The 18618-nt window shown below is 36.1% G+C and overlaps 2 non-coding genes across 2 annotated transcripts; both read right to left on the bottom strand.

Annotated features, from left to right (window-relative positions):
• Window positions 1-138: 138 nt before the first annotated feature.
• On the bottom strand, window positions 139-278 carry LOC115421712 (U4 spliceosomal RNA). Its single transcript, XR_003935729.1, has one exon. It is a non-coding gene; the product is annotated as a U4 spliceosomal RNA (small nuclear RNA).
• Window positions 279-758: 480 nt separating this feature from the next.
• LOC115421710 (U4 spliceosomal RNA) lies at window positions 759-899 on the bottom strand. The gene has a single exon (XR_003935727.1). It is a non-coding gene; the product is annotated as a U4 spliceosomal RNA (small nuclear RNA).
• Between the last annotated feature and the right edge of the window lie 17719 nt (window positions 900-18618).

The raw sequence follows: 18618 nt of genomic DNA, 5'->3' as shown, positions 1-18618 counted from the left end.
CATTCTTATATTAGACACTGTTTCATTGCGATGTGGCAAGAATGCTTTTGAAATGTCAAATTTCTACAGTTTGACTAGTTCTTGCATCACCACCAACATAATATTTCAGATATCTTTTATTTTAAACAGTATTTTAAGTCTCCTGAGAGACTACTAAAATTGCCATTGCCGACTATATTTCAAGTCAGTAAGGCGGAGTATTGGGTAAAATTTTCAAGTAACAATAATTGCATCTTGGATAAACCTTACAAACTACGATACTACCACTATGCAAAGACGGTGGGTGAGATGAAAGAGAAAAGGAAGGTATTAGGTCTGTGTACCCATGTGTAAGGGTTGGAATGATCTGATCCCACCAGTTCCTTTAAATGTCTGTAATTTCAAGACATGAGCCTTGGAAAAGTATAATTACCCTTCCTTAAAAAAATGGAATAAGACAACCAGTCTTGTAACTCCATTTTGGAGTAAGGTCATCCAGTTGTGGGTCAGTATCAGCCAATTGTTGGACCGTTCCATTTTTGGATCGAAAAAATGGCTACACCCATGTTCTCAATGGGACACGCCCCTTTCCCGTCACTCTGCCTTATGACAATTGCCTTTATAATACAATATTTCCAACCCATTCTTATAGGAGACACCATTTTATTGCGATGTGCCTAGAATATCTATGAAAAGGCAATTTTCCACAGTTTGACTAGTTCCTGCATCATCACCGACATGGCATTTTAAAAACATTTTATTTTAAGCAGTATTTTAAGTCTCCTGAGAGACCATCGAAGACTGCCATTATCGATTATATTTCAGATCGGCAAGGCGGGGTATTGGGTAAAGTTTTCAACTAGCAATAATCGCATCTCGGATAAACCTAATAGACTATGATATTGCCACTGCGTAAAGATGGTGGGTGAGACTAAAGAGAAAAGGGTGGTATAAGGTCTGTGTACCCATGTGTGAGGGCTGGAATGATCTGATCCCACGTGAGTTCATTTAAATGTCTGTGATTTCACAGTAATGAGACCTGGAAAAGTATGATTACACTTCTTTTATAATAATGGAATAAGACAACCAGTCTTGTTGTAACTCCATTGTGGAGTGACACCTCAGTCACAAAGTTTCTGACGAATGATGGGTTCTTACGAATCTCCCGGTTCATACGATTTCTGGTGTTTGTAGACATTTGTGGAGGGAGGGAGCAATAGTTTCTTACGGCCGTCTTATGAAGTTTGTACGGCTGCTGTTCAAAACGCAAGAGCATCTTCATGCTTCCATGAGAAAATGATGTGATTTTGTGTTGAACAGTTGTCACGGTCTTTTTAATTGTGTCTTGGGACCTTTCCACAAAGGACCTGGGTAAAGTTTTCAACTCACATTTTGTTGCTATGTGCTGAGAGTGTTTTTGAAATGTCAATTTTCTACAGTAACTAGTTTGTGCCTGACCACCAAGATGACATTTGAGAATTCCAATATAATGACTTCAAATTCTTCTGTGCGCTATCCTGCCAGTATTAGAGATCTTAAAGCAGCATATGACAGTCGTCACCAATTTTTCATCAAATCTGTAAAACCCAAGTGATACTCCAAGTATCACAAATCCATCAGTCTTTCACTGATTATGCATCTGAATTACTTCCCTCATGGAGAACAACTTGAAGTGTACTCCAACACAAGCAGTCTGTTTGTTTACATACCAAACCGACACCAAACCATCACTCCAGCCTTTTCGGAATTCCACGCAGCCACAGCAGCAAGTAACAATGAAAGTGTTTCTGTGTTTGTATCTGCCATACTTCGGCTGCGGGGAATTCCCATTTCCACAATGCACTTCGCAACAAAATTTCCAAAAAGGCCCAAGTGACATATTGGTTTGGTCTGTAAACAAACAGCTTGTGATGGAGTACACTTCAAAGTTGTTTACCGTGAGGAAAATGATTCAGGTGCGTAATCACATAAAGACTAATGGATTCATGATACTTAGGCTATCACTCGGGTTTTACAGATTTGATGAAAAATTGGGAGCAGACGTCATAACGCTGCTCCAAAAAACATCCATTCCCATTTATTTTATAGGCTATATTTATTGGTTTTCTGAGATGATTTTGTCTTTATCTAGAAAATTTCAGATACTTAAATTATTGTTCATATAAAATGGTAATTGGAAAATAGGTATTTCCAAAAAGGAAGCTTGTAGTTCCCTCTTCCACGCCTTTGTCAGTCTACAGAACTACCACACTGTAGTGCCTGTGGAAGTTTCATTTGAGTCAGTTGATAGCTGGAGGTCAGAAGTCAGATATGTCTTAATTTGTCATTTGTTGTTTTAAGTCTTAACACTTTGAACCTTTCATGGATTAATCATTTATATCCTGTGGAAGTCTGTTGAATTAAATTTGTTTTTAGATAGGTTTATGTTACTTTTAATATATATAGTGTTACAGCCACTGGGGTCCTCTTGGAGGTGCTATGTGTTATTCCAGCTCTTGTTTTCTAACAGGCACCTGATGGGGAAATCAGGGACTCTTGTGGCGCCCAGGAGTTTCTGTCTTTAAATAGTCTGCCTGCAGATCTCACTCGCTCTCTGCTTGCTGCCCTCACAGGTCCTTGCTTCTTCAGCCCTTGGTTTGGTTGTGTTGCTTTAATGTTTTGTTCTGTTCTGCACTTTTCAACATTCATATCAACACACATTCACCCATGCACACCTACACTACTGACATTACTGATGACTCATTTACATTCTGTAATATACTTTAGCTTGTCTTTTCCTAATTTGGCCTAATTTGGTTTAATTTGGTTTAATCTGTCTTAATTTGATTTAATAAAAGCATTCTTGTGTTAAACTTCATTTATGGTGTGTTCCCCTTCTTCGTTGTGGCCTCTGAGCCAGGTCATAACAATAGTCTCTTGTGTTGTTATTCTTGTCAGATTTATTGCCAAGAACTTGTGGTACTGTTAAATTTTGGCTTGAGAGACAAACGCTGTCTCATTTTCAGTTCAGACACTGACAGTGTACTGTAATCACTGTTCAGTATTCTTTTCAGAACACTAGAGAGCACTCTAAAACAGGATTTGGTAATGTCACAGTTGAGGAGAAGCAGAGTGTAAAGTGAACATGCAGTTTCGCTGTTCTGTATCATTCTGCATTTGTTTTGTTTCAAAGCAGAGTGGTAACTGCACATACGTTAAACACAGTTGTATAAATTGGGTAAATAAATGGCCTTCTGTGATTGAGATTTGTTGTTGAAGTGAAAGTAACAATTGGGAAGTTATGGTTTACAATTGTTCAGCAGAGAACTGTACTTCCAGTATCTGTGAATTGGAGAAAGTTAGACAATGAGAGGGAGGAGGGATTTTAATCAAGTCGGGTTCTTATTACGCCAATGAGCTGAAAGCCTCTTGTCATCCTGTGCAATCTCTTGCCCCTTGCTGTCATGTAAACACGCTTAATTTTCTCTTTCTCACACTGCCCATGCTTTTCCCTGTGATGTGGCTGACATTTTTCAACCTTATCCTTTCATCAGTGTCAGCAGGATTGGTGAAAAGCGTATTAAATGGTTTGGTTGTTCTAATCTGCAATTTCACAGTTAAAAGCCAGGGTTTCTATATAGCAGTATAGCAAGGCTAGAAAATGCAATTGCACTGGGATTTATTCTGACATTGTCAAGTCTTCTCATGTGAGTCATATAATTTAAGTTGTTATAATGCATTACACCTCAAAACTGGAAATCAAATCGTGGAAAAAATAGATAAGTGTTGTCACATAGATTTGTTGTTGTTATTAAGGTGTAATTCTTTGCACAGTTCATACTTGAATGGATTTTGCAGCATAACTTTCCATTTAGTCTTTATCTACTATGATATATAATATCTATATCGATAATAAAATAAATCTGTTGCAAGCAGGCTCTGATCTTTGACCTACCTGGACAAAACGGATTATCAGAGGTTGACTTTTCCTGTGTGTGGTCCTCATGACCTGCAAGTGATCCAATGTTTTCCCACTGTTTAGACAAAATGATAGTACTCAGATGCATAATGTGTGATAAACAAGAATATTTTACCCTTCGCATTACACTTAACATATCTTAAAGTTTGACCTTTCATGTATTTGTGACAGTGTTTTATCTGAAATGAAATGGTAAGATATGGCTTTGTTCTGTGTAAGCGACAGCTGGAGACTTGCCATACATAAACAAATAAATTGCGAGGCATCACAGGACTAGTTTCTAGGTAACCATGTGACAGTGCCAACAATTGCTATGGAAACCAGTGTATCCTCTCTCTCTCTCTCTCTCTCTCTCTCTCTCTCTCTCTCTCTCTCTCTCTCTCTCTCTCTCTCTCTTTGTGTGTGTGTGTCTTCTTTGTGGAAATGTGTGAATTTATCCCTTTGCTGTGAATTGGTTTTACTTTCCAGGTTTGACAGCTGTAGAGGAAGACACCATCACGTCATACAAAGTAATATCCCCTTATACTCTGATGTAGAATAAATTTGAGGCTTATCGTACATTATATTGTAAGTAATATTGATTGCAGATAAAATAATGTTACTATTGATGATTAAAAAACTAATTATTTCAAATGCTTTCAGACACTTCCATGCAGTAACATATTTATTATACAGTGTAATTAGCATGAACTACATTACAAATTAAGACATTTTTCAGGATTAGAGTAAACAAAAACAAGTTGTAACCATTTCCTTCAGATCTTTTGTTCACCGAGAGAATTTGCAATCTGCTTTCCGGCAGGTCTTTTGTTTTGATCCTGTCTGTCACAAACCCAGTTATAACTCTATGTTCCAAATGAAAAACCAGCCTTCTCTTCAAAGAGTGAGACATCACAGCCTATTCTATTAAAAAAAGCAGGTGCAAATGTAAAAGAGATGCTTTGATTTGTGGCCAATTACAGACATCCTTGTTGCATCACCTTAATGTGGATACTCTTCCTCTTTCCTCGGAGATGATCATAAGAATTTGACCATTATTCATGTTAGATAACTAGAAATGTAAAGATCAAATGAAAAGGAGCCTCAAAACTTATCAAGTTATTCAACACACCCAATTAAACTTGTTCCAATCCTCTAATGGCATCTCCCTCTTAATCACTGCATGGCATACAAGGGGCTGCCCTCAATTAGCTGCCTCCTGTGACACCCTGACACCTCACCACATCGTGATTGTATTTCAGCTTCAATTGCTTAGAAAAGCCTTCAGCGCAGAGGTGATTGGTCTCCCCCATTCCTTATTCATCTTTCCCTGCTCTTTTTTCCTCTTCTTTTGATTGGTGGAGGGGGGTGTTAAAGGCCATTCAGTCATGTTGAAGACCACAAGAGCAACTGTCTGCAACTTCTTGAAATGACAGATTTTTACTCTGTGGTAATGTTTGACATTTTTTTTGCACAGATAAAACACTACAAATATTATATAGTGTTTTTTTATTGGTGCAAAATGACACCATTTCACTTCCACATTAATTTATGCAGAGAAATATTGTTTAATGCCATTATGTTTTAATCTGTCTGAAGAAAACACATTAAATATTAGACTGTAAATTTGTCCTGGCAATATAAAATACGTGGGAGTTGAATATGTGCCATCCCATATCACTTAGATTATTAGAGATTATTTTCCATCTTTTCAGTCATGGGGACTTAAAATGAAATGACTGTCATGGGGAACATTGCAACATTGCAGGGTTGTAAAATCATTCCTCATACTTACATACTCCATGAAGTATCATCCTGTAGGTTTGAGCATCTGATCAGCTGGTTCATAGGGGGGATTGGGATGTAAAACATAATTTTATTTCATTTAATTTTAGTTATTTATTTAGACAGAGACAATGCACAATATACAATAACCTTAGAAAAGAGAGATGTAGTGTGCCAGGTTGTAGCACTAGTGCTAATTTCCACCTGTAGTCCCTGGGCAGGCTGACGTTGTTAAAAAACAGACATTAATAAAAACTAAAACATACAAAAAACAGTAAAAAAATGCATTTCTATAACTCCATCTATATAAAAAATTCATTAACATCCAACCATTCACTCTTATTTGTCCCACTGCGGTCTGTCACACTCACACTAAGCATGTTTTATTTTATGAATAAAACTAAAGCAGATGATTAACCTGATCCAAATATCACAATATTTGTTCTGTTCGACACACCACAGTTCCACCTAGTTTCTCCATCTGATTTTGCTTTAGTGGTGTGTGATCCAAATAGCCACAAAGACAGTCAGTTATTTAACCAAATCACATCTTATCATCCCATAGGTAATGGAAAGCACCAATACAGCAGTTACACTGTGGCTGAATAAACTGTATTTGTTGTTGGGCATCCACTTAGGAGCTGGGTTGTGATTCTCATGAATGACTCAATCATTTCTGTCCTTTGGAAAATAATTATTATCATTTGCAGAAAATATTAAAATGCAAGTCAACCATTATGATCAGAAACCTTATGAATAATCAATACATGCATGATATAATCAAAATTTTACTTCTACTCTCAATTTTATTAACTTGTCCTGAATGTGTTCATTCTCTTGTGCCCCAGCACCAGCCACCCATGCTGATAAGACTCCATATTCATTTATCTGGTCTTCAAATTATGCTTCCTTGTTTTTAATTAACTGTCTCATCAGGACCAGTTGCAGAGCGCCAGCATCAACACAGCCTCTATTTTCCATCCACACACCTGCTGTAAGCAAACCTGTGTAAAAATGTAAAAGAGCATAACCATTCAGAGCACTATAATAATGGGATGCATATAATGCGTGTGTCACTAAAGTAGGTATAAATTAAGTCTTGAATTAAAATATGTAAATTTTTCACTTCTCCATGTTCAGCTGAATTTGCGACATTATTGTAGCAGGCATGACTGACAGAGAAAAGCTGAATGTAAAAAAAAGAAAAAAATCTTAACTGATATATCTTAAATAATATAAGGATGAACAATATTTGATTTATCACCAAAATACGATCTGATTATAATTCAAACAGGAGTGTAATAAAATTGGTTACAAAAAATTATATTTTATGTATCAAAAGCTGTCCACTTAGGAAGAAAAATCTCCCTTTAAACCTTATGGAAATATTGATGTTTATAAACTATATGGACAAAAATATTGGGACACATCATGGCTACAGCTCATAACATCAATATTTCCTCAAAGCTTAATGGGGGATTTTTCTTCCTAAGTGAGATGTGAAGAAGAAGATGGTTGGTTGTGGTAGAAAAATATGATTTAAAGTCAGAGCACAAAGATTCATTGATAAAAAAAAAAACAAAAATCAAAATCAATGTTGAGAAAAATTAAGTAAAAACTATTTCTGAGGCATTTTGGGAGCAAAGATAACAAAAAACAAAACAAAACTAACCATTGCAATGCAATAATATTTATCACAATATAAAACTATATTATGACATTTGTCATTATTGTTTTGTATCCCAGACCTATGTTAGAAAAGAAACACCTGAATTCAACTTGTCCCATTACTTTTGTCTATATATTTTATCTTGAGATTGCAATTCATTGCATTCATTGCAGTTTATGTTGTGGTTATTTTTTATGCTTATGCAGTATGAACTGCATTTCTTCAAGAACTGATCATTTCCAATGTGAAGTATCTGATGGGCATGCACATGGTTCTACACACGTCAGTGTATTGTTTGTTGGGAAAGGAAACCCCAGCTCCTTCAGACTATTAGGAGCAGAGCCCCAGTAGCCCCGGTAGCCCCCGGTAGCCTGCGGCTTACAGAAATAGCTTTTTAAAAGGCACCAGTCTCCCCTGTTTCCTCAGGATCCAGGTGCATTTAATTGGATTTCTTTGACAAGATTATTGCCTGCTCAGAGGCCAAACTTGGATAGTGTGGAGTTATAGACACTTGTAGGAAATGTACCTTTAGTCCCTTTAATCATAAGTAAACTTCACAAGGAACTTTAATTTGATTTGGAATCAGACTGTGACCAAATGACCACCGCTCACTTTTTTTTTTTCTTTGGCAGAAGTTCAGTTCCATATAAATTCTGGTGAGACTGAATTAAAGCAGTTCATCTTGTGAATCATAAGTCTGACACAAATTCTGTATATGTAATAAAACATCTTTGGAGATATTAGAGACCCAACACTTAATAATTTCTGAGCCATTTATGTAACTACCCTCTCTGAGATGAATAAAAATCCTCAATATAGACAGTTTAAAGTCATTTATTCCCAGGTAGTCAGATTCTCCAAGGTATTTTGACCTTCTTAAATGAACTGACTTTTGAAAGAGCATTGCAAGAGGCAGTGGATTTTACCAAGCAGCCCTTTAATCCTCTAGAAAATGCTCTTTTAAATCCATTTAGAATGACATAACAGGTCCAAGCATGGTCAAATCAATTTGGGGGCAGAATTGAGCATCATTTTTTTCTGTCAAAATGGGCACATCACTGGATAGAGACAAAGAATAAAATTGCATCATGAAATTTTTAATGGTGTATTGTTTAATATAATTTGAATTAATTACAAGGCTATTCGGAGCCCATTAAAGACAAGCGGCTTTGAGCAAGGACAATTGTCTGACCATAACCTGTGCTTAGCCTTGTATTTTAATTGTGCAATTACTTGTGTTGCAGATTTCTTTAAAACTGTATTTTGTGTTTTTTTAAACCTCAATGCAGTATAATTACAGTGGAGATGGGGGCGTGGGAGGGATTACTGACTTTAAATTGGCAGAAAAATGTGGCTTTGCCTTAAGAAGGAAATTCTGCTGAGAGGTGGTGTTCCAGTTTAAATACTTAAGAGCAAACTTAAAAGATTTATGCACTTTATTTTGCAAAGAATCAGAGTGAAATGCAAATAAGTGCAATGCCCTGAAAGGAAAAAATAACACAGAAGTAACAGTGAATTCCACACACTGACACTATGGAATGCACTGCTTTGTTTATGAAAAGGTTAAACACTTTGAATTACACTCTGATTCAAGGTCTATTGTAAGAGCCTGCTCTTCAGTGTGGCAGTATCTGGCCACAGCACTAACAAGAGGCACAGCTATAACGGAGTGATAAAGGAAGATGTAACTACTTTTCTAAGGGCTCAGTCGGGAAATTTTAACAAGGTACAGGATTTTGAGGCTGGGACATCAGGTGGGATTTTATTAAGGCACTGCTTCTGACTCGCCCATGTCATGCTCCTCATGCTGTGTCTCATCTGTTCTCATTGTGCCACTTGTTATAGCCAGCTAAAAATGGGCTCTGGTGTTGCTTGCGCTAATCTCACACCATCCGCTTTTTGAGGAACATTGAGGTGTTGAACAAATTGACATGTGAGGTGTCGGCCCTGTGGAACTCCAGGGATGAAGAACCCTCTGACTGAGACAAGATGAATGCTAGACAGAGTTTGAGAAACCATTAAAACAACTTCAAGATTATGTACCATCAAAGTAATATATTGTTGAGTTTTGGGTTGTTTTACAAGGACTTATATGTCATGACTGGAAAATAAATGGACTAATGTAGTCTGTTGAAATAATCAGTAGAGACTGACTGTGACAGAACCAGATGTTTAAGAAGTACCTTAGAGATGGCAGGAATGTATAAAGCCCAATTATAAAGCACTGCTGCTATCGATATTTCTCTAAAAAAAAAAAAACACTTTGCTAGAAATGCACTGCTAAAGATGACAGAGTTGACTCAAAAAGCCATCCTCTCAACCCAATATGCACTTTATTTGTTGCAAAAGCTTTTATTAAAAAAAATAAAAAATAAAATAAAAGATGACATTATATTACTGTTTTTTGTTGCACTTTGCATTCATGGTGCTTTTTTGTACAACCAGATGGAATATTTCATCAACAAAATGCAGTATTTAGTTTACATATTTAGGTTTACATATAGGTTTTGTAAGTCTAGCAGCCAAATGAGAAGTGTAGTTTTGCAGCTTTTACCAGCTTAATTTAATTTCTGTTAATTGTGGCACTTAATCCACTTTTACATTTATATGGTATGCATAATTCATACTGAAGCAGAATGTAATGTAATATAGCAAGGGAAGTACATTCCCACTGATGTTGTTGTGGCTGCCCCCATAAAACATAATTAGAACCATTCCAAGTGCAATTCATCTCCCCTTCTATACAAATCACATTTAGAGGACATAATCATATATGCTGCTTTACTGGCAGCTAAATGGGTCTCCAGCAGGTCTTGAGGCTGCCTTAGTATGTATTCCGAGATTACATGGACACATGGGCTACACACAAGAACAGGAACAGGAAGAGGCCTTTTCCTGTGGTTCTGTGGAAGAGCTGAAAGTCAAGGATGTCATCAACTTGATCACCTTAACATTACAATTCTTGTTTTGTTCATTTTAGCAAATCCATGGGTTTTGTCACTAACCAGGATCTGGGCTATGAGACAATAATGACAAATATCATAATGTAATTCTATAATTCTATATTGCAATAAACATCATTGCAATAAATGTTTTATTTTATTTTAACATAAATTTTATTTATATTGTCATCAGAAATTCTTATAAAAGCGTCCGAGTTTGTTTTTGCTTTATTTTACTCAAAGTTTTTTTTTTTAATTTTTTTTTTATATATATCATTGTAATCATATGTTGTATCTCTAGATTACTTAATGATTTGCCACATTCTGATAAAAAAATAACCATTTTGAGCCACAGGTAACACTTCCTTTCTTCAACTGTCATTTGCTATTCAGATTTGGCCTTTAGTGTGTCTAGCGTTTTTTTTTGTTTTTTTTTTTACCCCTGGTTAAGGCTCTAAGTTTTGTGTTAATTTGTTAAAAGTCCATCACAAATGCTCACTATACAGTATTTAGTGACATGTGGTGATGAGACTGCAGCGTGTAATTAGCTTCACCTCACTTATCTCCTTCATTCTAAAAAACTATAATTAAGACAACAATTTGTGTTGATCTTTTTAAGTAATTACAACTCAGACATTACTGAGTATACTATAAGCCCAGACTTTTTATTTACTAAAATGCTTTAATTACAATGTACTTTAATGATTTAAGTTTTATTACATTACTATAAAATGTTGAGAATATTCTACTAATTTGTAGACATAGTCGAAAGTACAAAAAAGTTTAAGTTGAATGGAATTAAATCACTAAGTTTTGGTCACGACCACACCTTTTTATCTCTGCATTGCATTGTGGGTATTGGGCATGTTGTTGAAAATGTGTTATTTCTATGTGCAGGGGTTCAGCGGGGTTGTGGTGTTAGTGTTCATTTTGACTTAATGTGTGTATGGAAATGTTTATTGGCCTTTTTGTGTTTGTTTTTGTATTTTTGTAGAGCTGCACCATGAGTGAGAGCCATAGGCTGAACAATGGCTTTCCTGTTCAGCTTCACATGTACCTGGTTAATAATATATTTAGAAGCTTGACCAAAGTGGAAATTTTGTTCTTTCAGGCAAATGACATTGAACTGGTTTCTGCCCACATTACATTCATATAACATTATGTTAGCTTGAGTAATATCTTCAAAACTTTAAACTGTAAAATATTGAAAGTTAATATAATGATTTACTGATGCATTGACAATGCAACAAGTTTAAATTAAATTAATTTGGCCTTTAGTGTGTTGTACTTAACAGTAATTCCATTTAAATCAAGCATTTAAGTTTAATACACTCAAGTTTCCATTACTCATTACTTAAAATTTTTAAGGTAAATGGTTTACTCAAATTCTTTAAGTAAATTCAATTCATCCGGACTAACAGCGTAAATACCACAACACATTTATATGTACAGTTACTTAAAGTGTACCATAATCCATTCCAGTTCAATAATTAGTTTATTGTAAAATCTGTGCCAACTTCAAAATTTGAACAAGAAACAGTCTGTAGAATTCAGTTCACTTTGATATGCAAGAATTTGAGATGTGTTTGGTGGTGCTCTTTAATCACAGTCTTAAGAAATATATTAAGTTCAGATGTTCCACCGTACGCAGAGTCTGGTCACCGCAACTTTGATTCCGGAACGCAGGTCTGCTGTGTAAAAGTCGAGCCTGGCTCACCTCTGTTACTCCTTTAGTTTGGCTGTGTAAATCGGTCTATAGGCCCTTTCCCACCAAAAGGCTCAGGAACTTTATTACCAGGAACTTATTTACCAGGAACTTTCTGGGGTAAAAAAGTTCCTGGTAACTGTGTTTCCACCGCACCCGAAAGTTCAGGGTAATTTATTCAAATCAGGTTGATGATGTATAAAGAAGCAGTAATAGAAACTGTAGTCCAGTTCATGTCCATTCACAAACTAACCTCTAGTTCAATAAAAGTACACAGTACTGAAGTGGACAGTTTGGGTTTAATATTTTACTGGTTGTTGAATCACTTAATCCATCTGGAATACATTTTAAATGAAGTTAACCATCATTACATATCCTGAATTTGTATTTAAAAATGGTAGAACATGTATTTTCCACTTCTCATTCCTTAAACTAAATCACATCTAACTTTCAGCGTGATGGATGGTTCTGTTTCATTTCTGTTGTTTTACAGATTTAGTCCAGGTTCAACCCTAAAGTCAGACAGATTTACTCAAATGACTGCATTTAATTTGACAGCATATTACCGATAAAAGTACTTACACTCATATTTTGATGCCTTGTAAATGAACAGACAGTATTAAGTTAGATTTTTTTTTATTAAAAATTGAAACAAAACAAAATGTGCCTTGAGATTAAAAGGGAAATAAACACATGTGAAAGGTTCAGGCTTTTGGACCAGGGTCTGGTCCAGCTAGTCCAGGACAGCCGGTCTGGAACTCCATGGTCCTGGTCCCTTTTTTGCTTTCCTACAGTAAAAGTAATAAAAATGCTAAAATGAATAACAGAACACATGATGACAGATTCCTACCAGTGTGATGTGACCTGTCTGACCTGGGCCGTTGTAAACAGCAGTAGACAGAGGACCAGGACACAAACGAACCACAGGTTCAGAAAAAGAGGCGAGTCCGTCCGGTCCATTTCAGGTGGAAATCACAAACATACAGAATGAATCAGTGTTCAGCTCACAGCGACAACATGAATACATCCAGTTCTCTGATTTAGGTTTAGTGTCAGACTGTTGACCAGTTAGCATTAGCATTAGTATTAGCATTAGGTTAACTGGACTTCACTGTTGTCTAAACAGCTGATGCCGCTGACTACTATTACAGCATGGAACCAACTAAACAGAATATTTCTGATATACAGACCATTGGTTTGTTCGACAGTCAGATCCACTGCGACTGTTGTGGTCCTTTATTTTCTTTTAATCCTGCATAAATTTCTTGTTCTTTTCTCGTATTTCTTTAGGCTTGTGTCTTTTGGCTCCGACAGCTTTTACTCGCTTGTTTCGTGTCGGCAATTCAAAGTCCGTCTGAACTTCCTTGTCGTCCGTCCACTTATTGTAACTTCTCTTTTGGTCCATTTTCTGAATTATCAAAATCCAAAACTTGTGGAAATTAAATTATTTAAATATTGTCGGTGAACAGAATGCGGAAATGCTGCGAGTCTAGTCCACCACTCAGCCTTCTGCAGCACACAGCTCCGCCCCTTAAAGTTCCTGGTAATCTGGAAAGTACTACCTCTATACCAGGAACTTCTTCGGGGTAAATTCGGGGCCGGCGGAGGGTCAGTTACCAGGGTAATTTTCGGTGGAAACGCACCAGGTACTTTGAAAGTGCAGGGTAATACAGAAAGTTCCTGCAAAAGTTCCTGCGGTGGGAAAGGGCCTAATGGTGGAAAAAAGGTGCAATCTGGGATCTCTATGTAAAAGTGGCTTATGAGCGATGACCCTTGTCAAGGCTGGCTGAACAGTCGAGGCTTCAACGAAGTGATAAACTAACTTGAGTCTGAGGTGCTTCAAAGGGTTTCTTTTTCAGGTTTTATTTTCAATGATTTTTGAAAGCAATTTATCAATACACACATATTGCATCCGTACACCAACCAAGTCCCAAAAAAACCCCAAAGACAACTGCGAGGCTTTATACTCAGTGCTGCCTCCAGTGGCGGGAAAATGTACTACCTTCCCAAGGGAACCATTCACACACAGTCTATAAAACACAATGAACTATACATCCCTAACCCCATATCTAATCTATATAAACCACTATATACAAACACAACATACCTATACAACAATAAAACATCAAATCCAAATAAATACACAGAAATATTTATGTAACCCGACACCTAACACCCTTACTGAAACTCACCTCTGTGTGCATTACCTAACAGTAATAATCTTCCTGGTCAAAGCATATCTAAACTGTATACTATAATATGACTGATACTTATTATTTATCATCATCAGGAAGGTCTCCTGACTGAAGTGGGTAGCTGTAATATAAAACCCAAAATCTGTTCTAGTTTCATTCCAACATCTTACCAAAAAGTTGTAATTTTCACACAGGACCAAAAAATGTGGGTGTGGTTTACCTCTGTGTCCCCACAACCCCTCCAGCATATAGAAGCGTTTAAGTTTCTACAAAACTGTGGATTTGGCTTTATAAAGAACCAAACTAAATTTTTCCAACAAAATTCTCACCAGTAGGCTGAAGAGGAGGTTGAAATAGCAGATTCACACATATTATCCCATTGCTCATATGATATAACAATATTCAATTCTTTCTCCCATCTTTTTAAAATATAATCTGTTGAGTTTCCTTTGCATGCTGCAGTATTTTGTATAGAAACCTCGTAAAGCAGTCAAATTAATTTTTCTATGACATGTCCATTCACATCACATTTCTCTCCACAGTGTTCAGTGCCCTAGTCTATTATCAACATTCCATCTTCTATGTCATAGCTCTGTAATGCTGGGATCATCATCAACCCTGCAGAGTACTTTACTCATGGTGTTACAACATCATTAATCTAACAGCTCAGTAAAAATGATTAAAGTTGCACTAACATGATTAGGCAAAGGGGAAAAACTTTAATTGAGAGTGATATTTCATCACCTTCCCAAGCCTGAGTAATCTTTTCAGATTTTTGAAGAAACACAGAAAACTTAGCTAGAAATGGAGTATTTCATGATTTGGGCTAAAAAGTCATTTTTGTCAAAGAATTACTTGGGCAATTATTTTATGAAGGTGATGGTATATAAGACTATTTGACCCTTTCATGCATAGTGGTCACTCCAGTGGACAGTTCTTCTCCAGCTGGGTTCATGGGTTTTGTTGTTTTAGTTCCATATCAGCCAACACAGTGGACACTTATGCACCATCTCATAAACTGCAGTTCATACCATTACTGTCACTTTGCTGTTCTTGATTGGTTCTTGAGTGGAAATCAATTGTTAATTGTTATTTTTTGCCTATTATCTCCATGAAGTGAGTAATAACTAGTATTAGAATATGTTAAAATGTGAGAAAACATCAGATTAGCTGCATTAAACATGGTTTCATTTCACTGTTTTCATATCACTTTATGATATTGGGTTTTAAATACATGCTTTGCTTCAAGAATAAAATTCATGGTGTAGCTGAGTGGACATTTTTGTAAATCTATGAAAAAAAAACCCTCAATCTCATTGTTTTTTTCATGCCTAAGGAGGAATAAAAACACTCAAAACAAACAAACAAACAAACAAACAAACAAACAAACAAACAAACAAACTCAACTTAGGTTCTTATAATTCATGCATGAAAGGGTTAAGTTAAAACACATTATTTTCTTTTTTTACCAACTTCATAAAATGGGTTATACCTGGACATTTATACATATAAAAATCTTATGTTTTATGCTGAGCAATCTCTTGATTCTTTACTCTTTACTTACAGTCCACTAAAAACATGACAAACATTAAACAGTGTATGATTTGTTTGTTCTGGTGAATAATAACTGATCCACACTTGATATACATAGATGATGGTAATGCATAATAACACAAGATATGATAATTTAATAAAAGAGAATGTCTGTTCTGAGCAGAAACATAGTGATGCAACTTGCTCTCTGTGAATACAAGCATCTAAATTTAATGCAAACCCCCCCAAACAATTCTTATTTTCAAGTAATTGCACACCAACAGAATCACTGTTGTGGCTATCATAGTCAGTTATATTATAATTTCAACTACATTAAAATGAATATAATCACCTATTATATTAGGCTTTTATATTCAAATCTAACACTGAACCTCTCAACCCTCGTGATGTTTTTCAAACATCACCAGTCCAACAGGGTTGAAAACCTACACTTAAGTTGTCAAAAACTCATCATATCTCTTAAACACTTACAAACTGTTGCCTAAACCAAATCATGCTGAAACAGGGATTTGGTTTTGAGGGAGACAGAATGAGAGAGAGGGAGTTAAAAAAAACAAAACAAAACAAAAAAAAAAAACAGAGACGTTGCCTGGACTATATTCATGTCTCCTCTCATTGCAGCTACTTCCTAAATCAAAAATACTGTCAGATTTGACCACCTTTGTAATGGAACTCAGCAACACTCATGTAGTTTGGATTCCTGAAGTACACAAAGTGGTTTCATATACAACTCAGATTTCAATCTGCAAGGCCTCCTGCTGGAAACATAAAGCTTTCACTTGTGTGAAATTAGCTGAAAATAAAACTACATAGAAAATCAAAAGTTTCCAACAGTTTAGCTATTTAACTCTGCTGTCTGCCTCAGCATGTCACAATATTAAAAAAACATAACAATCATTGTTGGAATCAACAGGAGCTGTGGGGCCTAAAGGGCAGTCAATGAAACCACCGGGTTTTGACATTTACTGTACAAAGCTGTTGACCGTCAGCAACACTAAGTCAGCACTATCAGAAAGTGGATCTATTGACAAATCAGGAACATCAATGCAGGAACCAGCATACAAGAATAAAGACTTAGCCAAGTTTATTATTGGATTTCTGTCCTAACCTTCAACCCATTTCTGTGAGAGTGGTTATTATTTCCAAAGAGCAGGCTGATCTGAGCTCGTGTCCAGGTCTGCAAGGTCACAAATACCCACACAGCAGACCAGGGAGTGATGGAGCATCAGTACATGGTCAACATCCATGACAAATCTCCTGTCAGACAGGTTCTCATTCCACCTACTAAGCACAGAGACCAAACATTATCTTGGAAACAAGACAGGGAGTCATTTCAAGACACATACAGCTGTGAAGTGACAAAAACCAGACTTGAAGTGACACAAGACTTCACATTAGAAACAGATATCAAACAACAGCAGAAGCCTGTCTGAAATGGACCCTTTTGATGAGCTCTGATAAATGCTATTCAAATGAAAATTTACGAATATGTCTGTAAATTGAACTGAATTTCAACTAAACCAGCCAGAAAGCGTGGACTGTAACAAACCCATCTGTAAGCTTATGTAACAAATGCTAGTGATGAGTAAACCCTATGGATGAAATGAAACAGTTTGGTAATAGTATGAACAGTAAAATATACAAACTGTGAAGCAACAACACCATCTGTCCATACGTCTGCTCGTACTGTATATCACTGATTATTTTATTTTCTGGGGATTCTTATCTAAAAGGGTTCTGCATTATACAAAAAACAACACACAAAAATGAACAGTTATGTAATTACTGTGTATTAATATCACAAACATGTAAATTATATGCAATGCAAATGCTTTAGGAGAAATATTTAATAATATATTGTGAAGTAAAACAAAAAAACAAACACTTATTGCGTTTTGGTTCATTGCTCACTTTTTCATAGTGAGTTAATAATTAAAATCTGTGAAGGATGAAACTGTTTACTAAAGGAGAGGATCTGTCTTACTTAATCTTTCACATCAAACCCTAAATTAGTATTGTATAATGTGTGTGCTTAAAAGTCAACACATTTAAAAGACAAGAACACACCCCAAAGATAAAATCCATCCACATTTTTCTAATTGAACTCTGTGTTCTCTCCTTTGGACATGGCACAGATTAGCTTGCAGGTTTATTTATAGTCCCTTTTTAACAAACTCACGTGTCATTGTGTTCTGGTGGAGGTGAATATTGCAAAGCTGTGTCCTTGGTCTTGATCTGGCCCGGAGCTTTTGTCATCTGTCACATTTCCTTTTCTACTCTAAAGGACTGAATAAAAGGCAAAAAAGCAGCAACCTAAATGTCATGTTGGGGGCTATCGTTCGGTTTTGATGTTCTGATGTGTTGAAAAGTGAGTATTACTCTACCATACCTCATCAGCCATTGTTAATGTGTCCTTTAGCAATGTTTTTTTTTTTTTTTTTTTTTGCCTTAACTCACAGAGTAGCAGCATTTCAACACAGTAGCCCAATTGCACAGCTGTCAGGAGAGCTTAGATGAGTGAGTATGATGCCGAAGGAACTACAAAAAACCTCACTATATGTTCTCCTATCATACCCCTTTGTCCACTTTCATGCTGCAGAAATCCCCATGTTATAGTTTGAATTATATACACTGTAATATAAGGCATTTCAGTTCTGCTTTTGAATAAATGATGTTTTACTTTTTGTAAACAGTAGAATGGGAACACAGAAAAGATTGAAATGTAAATTGTATATGTCAACTCAGTATCAGATACATGCAGGTGAAGCAATTTAGTGTTTTTATTGAAGCAGCAATTTTTAATGTCCCTTTCTCAAAATCTGTCATCCTTTTGTTAAATCAAGGCTGGCGGT

The sequence above is a fragment of the Sphaeramia orbicularis genome, chromosome 6 (genome assembly GCF_902148855.1).
Source record: "Sphaeramia orbicularis chromosome 6, fSphaOr1.1, whole genome shotgun sequence".
Classification (NCBI taxonomy): domain Eukaryota; kingdom Metazoa; phylum Chordata; class Actinopteri; order Kurtiformes; family Apogonidae; genus Sphaeramia; species Sphaeramia orbicularis.
Note: the sequence above shows the minus strand (reverse complement) of the source record. Positions and strands in the feature narration are given on the sequence as shown.